The sequence below is a fragment of the Peromyscus leucopus genome, chromosome 18, assembly GCF_004664715.2.
Source record: "Peromyscus leucopus breed LL Stock chromosome 18, UCI_PerLeu_2.1, whole genome shotgun sequence".
NCBI lineage: Eukaryota > Metazoa > Chordata > Mammalia > Rodentia > Cricetidae > Peromyscus > Peromyscus leucopus.
The window spans coordinates 11344017-11351760 of NC_051078.1; the positions used below are offsets into that span (position 1 = coordinate 11344017).

Here is a 7744-nt window from a genome sequence, read left to right on the forward strand (position 1 = left end):
AAAGGAGCGGTATGGATGGGCTCAGGATTTTCCAGTCTGGGGAAAATTGTCTGGGCCGATACATGGTAAGCTGCCACTGGACAGTCTCCTTCTGCCGCTGTGAAGAGAAAACTTAAGTGAGACAGTGCAGACTCACACTCTTGACAGAAGCCAGCTAGACACGTGGCGGCCTCCCTGTCCTGGCTGCCCGCAAATCTTTGTCTCAGCCTAAACTCCCCGGTCTGCCTTTGGTGTGGAGCCTGGGTGGAAATAAACATTCAGAAAAATAACCTTTCCTCTCCCTCCGCCTTCCAGTCATAACAACAACGCTAACTCTTCTGCAGGCCAAGTGAATGCTTCTGCCCACTAGGGCAAAGGTCAGGAAGTGCGGAAGAGAAGGAAAACAATTAAGATTTCTAGACATCCTTGCAAGACAGCCTTTGCTTAATTCCCTGTAGTTGCCGGGGTTGCACAGAAAAAAAAAATGGTATAATTGAGAGTGCGGTGACCTTTGGAACCTCTCCGGATGGGAATTATTAAAGTAAGAAGCCGCAGGTCTGGGGACAGTGAGATGGCTCAGTCCGGTCTTGAGCGTCTGAGTTCGAAACTTGGGGTACACACAGTGGAAGGGCAGAACCAACTCCTACCAATGGTCCTCTGCCACTCGCTTGCGTGCCCACGCCCTGGAATTAATTTTTAAAAATTAACAAAGATAGGAAAGGAAGTCACACAGTTCCGGGGGTTGTGGGATAGAGTGGGGGGGGACATGACACGGGAAGATGGGGGAGGAGGGGGATGACGGGGGAGGGGGGGGGCTTCAGCGTGCTCCTTTTCTTCTTCAGGATTCTCCCTGTCTTCGCGTGCAGCTTGCTCCCAGAATAGCTTTCCGTTCGGCACTTTTGTCTTTTTCTCTCCCTCAAAGCCCCTCCCCAAGTTCTGGAAGAACCGAGAAACAACCGTGGCTGGCGCGGCCGCCGTTTGAAGCACGACCAAGTGTGTCAGCAGACCGACTCCACAGCGTCCACCTGCCGGGACTGCAAGACACACATGTTCCGCCCTGGGTAAGAACTGCCGGCCTCAAAGGCTGGGCCGGGCTCCAGGCTCTTTTTTTTTTTTTTTTTTTTCTCCTTTATTCATGGATTAAAGTGGAATTTTCCAGAAAGGCTTGATCCAGGAAGAATCCTTCCCTTTGGTCTGCAGGTTCTCTTTGTGCAGCAGGACAACACGGCTCGCCACTGCCCGGCAGGCAGGCGTGGGTAGCTGGTCCCGGCTCACTCCATCGCTGTCAGACCAAAGAAGGAAGGCAGGACGAGCTTTCTCTCCAGAAAGGACCGGATTTTGGTGTGAATTTCACTGATTCACACAAAAGAGCCTCGAGCGTATTCGTAAAGTGTACGGAAAAGGTTTCCCTCTGTTTTAGTGAATGCTACATTATTATGAAAAGAAAACTGGACATAATTTCCTTGAACAAGTCACTTGCCTTTTTCTGCCTCACTTTCCCCATCTAAAAAGTACAAGAGTTTATAATGGTCTTTGCATTTTCTAGACTTAATGCTATTATTTGAAAAATAGTTAAGCAATATCCATCTAAAAAAAAAAAATTAAAGGATAGTGACTAGAAAGATGGCCCAGTGATTAAGGGGACATACCCAAATTTCTTTCCCAGCATCCACATTGGGTAGCTAGCTCACAGTCACCTAAAACTCCAGATCCAGAGGGCTGACACCTGTAGCCTTCACAGGCATCCACATGGATGTGCACAAATCCATACATAGACACAAACACATCTATACATACTTGAAAATGGAACAAGTCTTTTAAAATTAAAAGATGATATTTTCCCATTTAAACAGGTTCTAGTTGACAAAATTTTGACCAATAAATTATTTATTCCCCAATCCCAGGTAATGGTGCTTATATTTCTTACAAGTTAGAGCTATCTGAATTTTTTTTTTTGACCGCATGGTAATATTAGCATTTAAATACTAACATTTGAAATTAAAGCTTGAGATACTGGAAATAATGGTCAATGGTGAATCTTGTGCTTAGCATGTGCAAGGCTTGGGGTTCTATACTCAGACTCTTGTGTATGCATACAGAGAGAGAGAGAGAGAGGAGAGAGAGAGAGAGAGAGAGAGAGACAACAAAAACAAAAACTTGAGACTCTAGTCCCTAAATTGCTGTCTGCTGGATGACATTTAAATGAGGCTTGATGTCCTACTCAGTGACAAGGACAGGTGTGAACACCGAATGATGACTCTTCATTACTTAGGTCTTGAAATGGAACAGTGGCACCAGGGACGTGAAACCCAAGACTTCGGAGAACGGTTGATTCACCAAAATTGTTCCAAACCATGGGGCGTGAACGAGCAGTGGCCCGTAACGAGAGGTATCAGATTCGCTTCCCAACTACTCTTTATGGGTTATTTTTGTAGACAGCCACTCACTGTGGTTGGAGTGGGAACAGGCAGGAATAGAGAGGAAGGAGATTGTGGGTGTCCTTTGAAGTGAACGCTCAAAACGAAAAGTTCTTGCAAGGGAGGCCTTTACTTACCTCACTCTCCATGTTCTTCCTGTTTAGACAAACCCACCAAGAGACTCTAACGCCCATTTTTCTCCACGTCATTTGTCAGAGGACAGCCTGGAGTTCAAGCCATCTTTGTTTCCAGAGGGTGGCGCTCTCTCCCTCATGTGCCGCATTCGAGTGAATGCTGGTGGGCCTGCTCTGGACACGCCTGCAAGATGCAGTGATATTCAGACAGGATGTCACGTGCCTCTGCCGTCGTAAGCCTCGTTGATGTAGATGGATTCCTAAGGTTGAAGTTAATATCAGTGAGACTGATGGATGCCAGGGAATCTTCAGTTTTGAAAACATCAAATAAATTCTACGTGCCTTGTGCTGGAGTTCCCCAGAAGAAGACCCGTCCATGGCCCTTTGCTGACAGAAAAGGGAATTTGTGCATCCCCTCCTGGGGGGGCTCCCTGTCATTTCCTTATACTGCCTCTGGGCCCTTGGAATGGTGGGCAGATGGAAGCCATTATAGATTATGACCATAAATATCCTCTTGTCTTTATTGCTAAATTCAAGGCCTGGCTTGCTATTTGGGCTTGATGATTTTTCCACTATTATTTGTTAAAAGTAAAAGAAAGTTGAGTCTTCTGGGAATCTGCTAACACATCATAGGTAATCCTTTAAACCTTTTTCTTTTTGAGATAGGGTCACGTGTATCCTAGGTTGACCTTGAACTTCTGATTCTTCTGCCTCTACTTTCCAAGTACTGGAATTATGGGTGCAGGCATCATCATGTTTGGTTTCTCTTTTAAAAGTTCTTTTTAGGGGGGAAGGTGGACAGATAGCTCAGTGGTTAAGGGCACTTTCTGCTCTTGCAAAGTACCTGGGTTTGTTTCCCAGCACCCACATGCCAACTCACACACACCAGTAACTCCAATTCCAGGGAATTTGAAGCCTTCTCCTGCCCTCTGTGGGCACCCCCACTCACGTGATACCCACACGTACATGCCGATAAGACACTCATAGAGGAGAAATCACAAAATTAAATTTAAATAATCCCTTTGATGGGAGTAATTAGTAAAATGTTAAAGATATCTCCATCATCAACAGCAAATACCTCAGAAGACAGAGTGGCAATAATGTTTGCCTATAGGGAGCTCACAATCTGACTTATATACATAGATGCAGCTCTGTTGGAGTAATCAATAGGCTTACAAAACCTTGTGCCAGACAATCAAAAGGAAACGGCTCTCACTGAAGCTCTGGGTTTAGGGAACCCATATGGGATTCTACCTCTCCATATTCCATACTATGAATGTCCCCTGAAGAGTTTCTCACATTAAGACTACCTCGTAGAATAAAAAAAAAAAAGCGTTCATGGCCAATGTAGAATAAAGCCATTCCGCCCTCCTGTGCTGGCTTGTTTTATGTCAACTTGACACAAGCTAGCATCAACAGAGAGGAGGAAGCCCCAACTGAGAAAATGCCTCCGTAAGATGCAGCTGTAGGCAAGCCTGTAGGGCATTCTCTCTAGTGTTTGAGGTGGAAGAGTCCAGCCCCTTGTGCATTGGGCCATCCCTGGGCTGGTGGTCCCGGGTTCTCTAAGAAAGCAGGCTGAGCAAGCCAGGAGGAGCAAGCCAGTAAGCAGCACCCCTCCATGGCCTCTGCAGCATCTCCTGTCTCCAGGTTCCTGCCCTGTTTGAGTTCCTGTCCTGACTTCCTTGGATGATGAACAGTGATAGGAAGTGTCAGCCAAATAAACCCTCTCCTCCCCGACTTGTTTTTGTTTGTGGCGTTTCATCACAGCGATGGTAACCCTAAGACAGAGATTGGTACCAGAGTCGTGGGGTACTGCTGGGACGGACCTGACCATATTGGTTTTGGGAGGGTTGTGGTAAGACTTTGGAACTTTGGGCTAGAAAAGCCATTGACTGTCTAGAGCTCAGTGGGCAGTTCTCTAGGAGCTTGCAAGATAAAAAAATCTTAAGAGCAGTGCAGACGATGAAGACTTGGTTTGTGAAATTCCAGAGGGAAGCAGAGACTCTACCAGGCTTTTTGAGTGAAGACTCTGTGGTGTCCGGTCAGTGGGAGCTGGAGAATCAGCTGTGATTAACAAAAGACCAGAACCACCAAAGTGAAACCTTTGCTTTGCTGAAACAACACATGCTGGTTGCCTGGGCTTGAAGAACGAACGGCGATTAAGAAGAGCAGCATCACTGAGGTGAAGTCTTCTGGGAATTGCTTCTTCAGGGCCGGCACCCAGAAGTTGTGTTCCAGAGGTGGCCAAGGTTGCACCCCATTCGGTTATGGAAGAGTCATCCAGGTGATACCATCTTGGAAGGCGTAAAGGGGTTATGGAGAGCAGCTGAGGCTTGGCGCTGTGTGGCAGGGCTGGAATCTCTAAGAGAGTCCAGGAGAGACGTTTGGTGAAAGTGAAGGCCAGTTGCAGCAGAAGACCCCAGTATTCTGGAGGGGCCATTAACCGAATGACCACCAAGAACAGCGGCAGGGAATGGAGCCAGTTGGAGTCTAGAAGACAAACTGTGTGTGTTGCACAAGGCGGAGCTGGACAAGTGGCCCAAGCCCTTCGGAGGGGCCCAGAAGATGGTGAGTGGATCCCAGCCATGGGACATTGACGTATTTACACATTTGGAGTTTGGTTTTGCTTCGAATTGATTGCAACTGTGCCCTGGTTCTTCCTTCTTGGAATAAAGTTCTTAACTTATTTTTTTGATTTTATAGGAGCACACAGTTGAGGAACTTTTCAATTTTAAAAGACTTTGGATTTTTTTTAAAAGAGACTGAATTTTTATTTGTTTTTAAAAATTTTATTTTTATTTATTTTCATTTTGGAAAGTGTTTTATGTTGTGATGTTGATACTAATATGTGATTAATTTTTTTTTTCAAGATGTGGTTTCTCTCTGTAGTTTTGGTGCCTGTCCTGGATCTTACTCTGTAGACCAGGCTGGACTCGAACTCACAGAGATCTGCCTGCCTGTCCTCCCGAGTGCTGTGTGATGTGTGGGATGAACGAGAAAGGTTGTAGCTTAACAGTGATGTGTTTGTGTGTCAACTTGGCATGCAGTCAGTTGTGCTAGCTAGTTTTTAAGTCAGCTTGATAGAAGTGTTCTGTATTTCTGGTTGCTTTACTTGTTATTTGTTTTTTATTCTTCTATTTATTTTACAACCCGGCCACAGCCTCCCCTTCAGCCCCCCCTCCTGGTCTCTTTCCCCCATTTTCCCCTCCCACTCTGTAACCCCCCTCCTTTTCCATCTCCCATCCAGGAAAGGGTAGATCTCTTATGAGTATCAAGAAAACACAGCATATCAATCAAGCTGCAGTTGGACCAAGCACCTTCCCATGTATTAAGGCTGGGAGGAGGGAACCTCAATTGAGAAAATGCTCCCATAAGATCGAGCTGTATGCAAACCTGGAAGGCATTGTCTTAATTCATGATGGATGGGGGAGGGCTCAGCCCATGGTGGGTGGTGTCATGCCTGGACAGGTGGCCCTGGGTTCTATAAGAAAGCAGGCTGAGCAAACCAAGGGAAGCAAGCTCATAAGCAGCACCCTTCCATGGCCTCTGCATCAGCTCCTGCCTCCAGGATCCTGCCCTGCTTGAGTTCCCGTCCTGACTTCCTCCCATGCTCAACAGTAATTTGGAAGCATAAGCCAAACAAACCTTTCCCTCCCCAAGTTTTTTGTTTGTTTGTTTGTTTGTGCTGTTTCAACACAGCGGTCGTAGCCCTAACTAAGACACCTTCTATTAAAATTTGTCTTTCAAGGGCTGGCAAGGTGGCTCAGAGGGGCTTTGCCACCAAGCTTGATTATCTTAGGTTTATTCCCCAGACTCACACAGAAGAGAGAACGGACTCTCACAAGTTCCTCTTTGACCTGTCCCTGTGCACGGTGGTACGAGTGTAGCCCCCTACAAACAGACAAGCAAATGTAATTTTATAAGTTCACGTTTCAGGATGTGACGTGTGATTCAGCAACTCTGTTTCTTCTAGATGGGACTCTTCCTTCCCAAATAGGCTGGCTCTGACTGGAGCCCAGTTACAGTGAGCTACGTTGTTTTTTTTTTTTTTTTTTGTTTGTTTGTTTTTTAAGACAGGGATTCTCTCTAGTTTTGGTGCCCATCCTGGATCTTGCTCTGTAGCCCAGGCTGGCCTCAAACTCACAGAGATCCACCTGGCTCTGCCTCCCGAGTGCTGGGATTAAAGGTGTGAGCCAGCAACGCCCGGCCATGTGCTACTTTTTTATCTTTCTGCTGTAGGAGCAGTGAGTCCAGACATTATCTGCATAATCAACACAATGAAAGGCTGTTTAACTTTCCAGTGAGCCCAGGGTGCCTCCTCAGAGGGTGAGGCGTGGAAACCCATCTCTTGGAGCTCTGACATGCCTGTTGGATCTGTCTGTGACTGGAATAGTATGTGTGATGAAAACACAATATGAATTTAATTAGCCCAGGCGTTTATGGATTTCTAGTATTTGTAAACTTGTTTGCTGCACATCGGTATCCAGGCTAACTGACCAACTCTTGAGAGTCACAATAGTTTTGTTTTAAATCTCAGGGCGTCTGTCTAGTTTAGCAAACTCAAGCCAATTCTACAATCCTCTTCCTGCAGAATTTGTGTTGTTAGGCCTGGAAATCCTGATAATTCAGACAAAATAGCTAAGAGTCTCTCTCTCTCTCTCTCTCTCTCTCTCTCTCTCTCTCTCTCTCTCTCTCTCTCTCTCTCTCTCAATCTTGAGAAAGAGAAAGGGAATTCTGAATGTAAGTGCCAGGACCTGAAAGTCACAGTCAGTCTCCTGAGGCCTCTTTATAATACCTGTGCCCAATCATAAGGATTTAAGGCTGTATACTCCCACAAGCTCCTGATAAATGAAAGAAAAGGAAAAAAAATGTAATTTTTTCCCCAATGGCAGGCTGAAGGCAAATCTATCTGACGTAGGAAACATACCTCTTTTCCTCCCTGGAGGAAATTAGTCACCCAGCTCTCAAATCTGCCTGGGACAGTGGCTTATCAATCTATATTCAAGAAGCCAGGAACACCTTCCCTGACACCTGCCAGATGGTGAGGGGTGTACTGGTACTCTTAATTTTTATTTGGTAATCTATTTTATGCTCGTGAAGCTCCTGGGGAGGGATGAGAGCGAGCAGTGACAGCTCATCAAATGGCAGCTGACACTTTTTATATAAAACACCCAGGAAGAGGCTGGGGGCAAGTACCCAAGTAGTCAGAGCTAT

The 7744-nt window shown here is 46.0% G+C and overlaps 1 long non-coding RNA gene across 1 annotated transcript; it reads left to right on the forward strand.

Annotated features, from left to right (window-relative positions):
* The first annotated feature begins 1184 nt into the window (after nucleotides 1-1184).
* Nucleotides 1185-3023, forward strand: LOC119089256. Its single transcript, XR_005093124.1, has 3 exons — nucleotides 1185-1371; nucleotides 2252-2368; nucleotides 2561-3023. It is a non-coding gene; the product is annotated as an uncharacterized LOC119089256 (long non-coding RNA).
* The last annotated feature ends 4721 nt before the right edge of the window (nucleotides 3024-7744 follow it).